Source organism: Pistacia vera, unplaced genomic scaffold (assembly GCF_008641045.1).
Source record: "Pistacia vera cultivar Batoury unplaced genomic scaffold, PisVer_v2 Contig534, whole genome shotgun sequence".
In the NCBI taxonomy this organism is placed as follows: domain Eukaryota; kingdom Viridiplantae; phylum Streptophyta; class Magnoliopsida; order Sapindales; family Anacardiaceae; genus Pistacia; species Pistacia vera.
In genome coordinates, this window is record NW_022196373.1 from 502,954 (window position 1) to 507,309 (window position 4,356).

Consider the following 4,356-nt stretch of genomic DNA (forward strand, 5'->3'; position numbering starts at 1 on the left):
CTCACACAAGAATATCATAAATTAAAATAAGTTTTGATAAGTTGCATAAATTTAGTGTTTTTAGGTTTGTTTTTATAGCCTTCTAGTTAATTTCTCATTTATTTTCTGTGTTTTGATGTTAGTTTTTGTTAAGTTTGAAATATGAATGGTCAGCTATTGATTTGAAGATTTTTTGTAATTTTCAGGCATTAATTGAGTAGATTGGAGCATTGGAATGAAATTGGAATTCAAAGCTTGAAGAAATTGAGATTAGCTGACAAGTTTGAAGGTCATGGCCTTGCCTTGGTGGTTTACCACGGCCATGGTGGTGGAATGAAGATAAAATAACGAGGACAGGAAACACCATGGCCTAGGCTATGGTGACGTACATTTAGACACGGCTTGAGCAGTGTCAGGCACTTTTAGGTTTTTTATTAGTTTTTCTTTCCTTTTTCGTTTAGGACTCTTTTGGGTATTTAAGGATGATTAAGATTACTCCTGAGGGGGCCGAATTTTACCTATTCTTGGAGAGAGATTATTGTGTAACAAAAGAGAAAGGAGAATCAAGAACAAAATTCATCAAAGAGTTTGTTTTTACTTTTTCAATATGATTTATTTCTTGGATTCTACTCTTGTTTCTTTTATTATGAACTAATTTTCTCAGGCTAAGACTAGGGTTAGTCTATTTATGGATCTGTGATCAATCTTTTACTTTTTGGTCAGTGAATTATTTTTCNCAAAAATCCTTACCTTAGGATGCTTTAGCTTAAAACCCTACTAAAAGTTACTCAAAAAGGCTCTTGGAAACCCTTGGAAGATTGAAGGAATTTTGAGAGAGTTTGGAAAATAAAGGAGGCGATGGAATGGGAAAATAAAGAGTTCTCAAAGACTAAACCCCCTTAAATATCTCTTAACAACCCATTCTTCCCATTTTGCCCTTGCTCTTTCTTGGAATTCCATCCATATCCTTTGATTCCTTACAAACACACCCCCATTCTAACATATTCTCCATGGAATTTCCTTGCATTTTACTCCCCACTTTTCCTGCTAATTAGGGGTAAAATGGTCAAATAGTACCCAAAGGAAAAAATATCTAAAGCTTAATAAACTTTTCAACTGGCACGTCGCCACGGCGACGAAGCTTCCTTCGCCGAGGCGAAACTGTCCAGCAGCTTCCCCGTGGCTTCAACACCTCTTCGCCGCGGCGAAGATTATCCTTCGCTCTGGCGAGCCCTGTAACAGCAAAAACCTTCTAAATTTGACTCAATTCAAGGCAAAAACTCCATATATCAATACAACCAAAGACCAACCAACCACTATTCATAAAAACTGACTCAAATAAGAGCGAAATAAGAAACATTAGCCACGTACCTCAAGTGGGGCGTTACAATTCTTCCCCCCTTAAAAGAATTTCGTCCCCGAAATTCATACGAACAACTCTGGGAAGCGATTCCGCATGTCTTGCTCTACTTCCCATGTGGCCTCATCTACTTTGTGATTCCTCCAAAGAACCTTTACTAGAGGAATGCTCTTGTTCTGAAGATCTTTAATCCTTTTGTCCAGAATCTGAACCGGCTGTTCTTCATACACAAGGTTCTCTGCTAGCTCAACATCCTCAACACTCAGGATATGGGAGGGATCACTTACATATTTTCGTAACATCGAGACATGAAAAACCTCATGTATTTTATCCATATGAGGGGGTAGTGCTAACCTGTAGGCAACCTTCCCCACTCGTTGTAGAATCTCAAATGGACCAATGAATCTCGGCGCCAACTTCCCTTTGTTCCCGAAGCGCATCACTCACTTATAGGGGGAAACTCTCAGAAATACTTTATCACCCACTTGGAATTCGACCTCTTTTCTCTTCAAGTCAGNATGTGCTTAGTGCTATTAGGAACTTGATCAATTTCTGATAGAATTGTTTTGTGTGATTGAGACCGAGAGAAGATATCACATGAGTACTCTAGTAATATAGGCCATGGATTAATTGGATATAGAGATATATGATTTGATACATGCAATAGTCATAGGCAGGATTAACTTTTGCTGAAAGCTAGAGGATTTCACAAAGCTTAATGCTCATCTATTTCATTAAATCTATATAGAGATATCTAGGTTGTGAAATAGAAGTAGAATTAATATTGCTTGAGAAAGAATATTGGATAAACTAGAAAATCCCGTTGTCATATTAGTTAAATAAATTCATTGACCATAGTAAATTGAGCGGTGCAGAGAAGTTATAGATGACTCTGAAGTCTTAGCCGATTTCTCTCATTGAATTCTTAATTTTAGTTTTACTGCAATTCGTTTCTAATATTTTCTATTTTAAAGATCACCATTCTAAGTTTTGATTATCTAGATAAAGTTAAGACTAATTAATTTTTCAGTACTTGTTTACACAATCCCTTGGGTACGATAACCTATATTTTATTATACTATATTACTTGAGACTAGTGCACTTGCTAGTAGTTGTTGCAAACGACACAACAAGTTTGATAGGCAAGACAACAAAGAGAAAACGTCACTTGGCAAAATGTGTTAAACAACAGATGTTTGCACAAAAGAACGATGTGTGAACGTATTTGCTCAACAATTCATTGTCCACCATAACATAGATTTGACAAAAATATCAATAATATATATATATATTTATATATATATAACCACCAGCCTTTCGATAGCATCAGTAAAGTGCTCAAGTTCATCTAAGCTTCCATACACGTCATCGATGGTCGTAATTAAGGCATTGACCTTTGTAGACATCCTCCTACAATATCTAAACTCAGGTTCGAATATTACCTCCACAGTCCATAAGAAATTCTCCATCAATCTGTCGCTTGCAAAACTTAATTTCTCTCCAAGACCCATGTTCTTCCACCACCTTCATATATATGATGACAAGAAATCTTTTAGTAAGATAAGAAGTTCCCTGTTACTTTTAGTATATTAGGTAAAGTTAGATTTGTGGTGTTCAAATTAACTAGCCTCTTAGGCTCTTACTTCGATGAATATTTTAGATCATCTTGGTGTGTTGCTTGTACTATGTTGTAATCCAGTTTAGCAAGCTCAAGCAAGATATCGTTCATGTCAGGTCTTGTCTCATATACATCAATGAACCACCTTGCCTCCAATCTTAGCATCCTCCAATTCAATGGTAGCTCCAATGCATGGCTTACTAGTGTAGTCCTTCACATATGCCTTAAGGTATGAGGTCGTGAAACTTCTTACATCTTTGAAGTTCACATTCTCTCCTTGTTTAAAAAGAAATGCAGCTTCATACAAAGATAAAATTCCTTTGCAAACATCTTTCTGGAAGTTTCCTTTCTTATCCCTGAAATTGTCGAAAATTCCTGGAGAAAGGATGAAAGAACGAAAATGAGATTAAATATTATATTTTATATTTTTCAGAAAAAAAAGTGTATAATTGAATACAAATTGCAACGTTTCATGTATATATATTAAATAAATAAATAATTATATAATTATATATGTATATAAATATACCTTCAGGTATATCATAGCCATGTTGTCTTAAAAGTCTAAATTCAAGAGCTACGGCATATAAACTTTCTTGTTTTTGCTTATAATTGCTAGAATGATTGTGTATATCTTATTTAGGGTTTCTTTTTATTTCCTCGTCAAAGTGATAAGATACTCCAAGTCTTTGCAGGTCATCAATGAGCTCTAGTTGATGTAGAGGATCCACTGAATTACGAAGCATCAATCTCACTTCTTCCTTAAGCTTTTCAACTCATTTGGCAAATGGTTCTCCCTGCATACATCGTAAAACCTATTTTGTATTAGCTAATTAATTTTAATAACTTATAATTACATAAGGGAACCATGTTTCTATAACTATAAGCAACAAAATTTTAGAACAGAATTATACCTCATAGTTACTGGTAAGTGATTGAATATAATCATGGGGCCAAATGGAAGGTTGGTAATTGGTTGATCGCCTAACAATGATTTCATCAGATGTTTTGGTTGCAGCCATACATTTGAGTACTGATCTACCAGCTGGAGCAACAATGTTCCTAGATAATCCAACTAAGGAGCTGCTTATAGATGGCAATCTTTTGAATGTGAATGAAGGCAGTGAAGTAAGCTGACAATAAAGAGCCATTTAGACTTAGGAAGGTTTTTCAAGTCAATTGTTGGGTGAAATGCCTTCTGATTGTAGTTGTACTGCCAATACCTCTCTCTGTTTATATACACCATGTGTTACAGTTTGATTTCTAAATTTGAAACACGAGTATTAGATAATCATAATTAACGAATTAAATGCAGAATATGATTTTAATGATTCTCGTTTTTTGATAGCAAAGCTAACTAAGTCCAGTTACTTTCCTCAACCACCACCACCACCGCACT

The 4,356-nt window shown here is 35.3% G+C and overlaps 1 pseudogene; it reads right to left on the reverse strand.

Annotated features, from left to right (window-relative positions):
• Positions 1-1,404: 1,404 nt before the first annotated feature.
• On the reverse strand, positions 1,405-4,108 carry LOC116107372 (annotated as a pseudogene).
• Between the last annotated feature and the right edge of the window lie 248 nt (positions 4,109-4,356).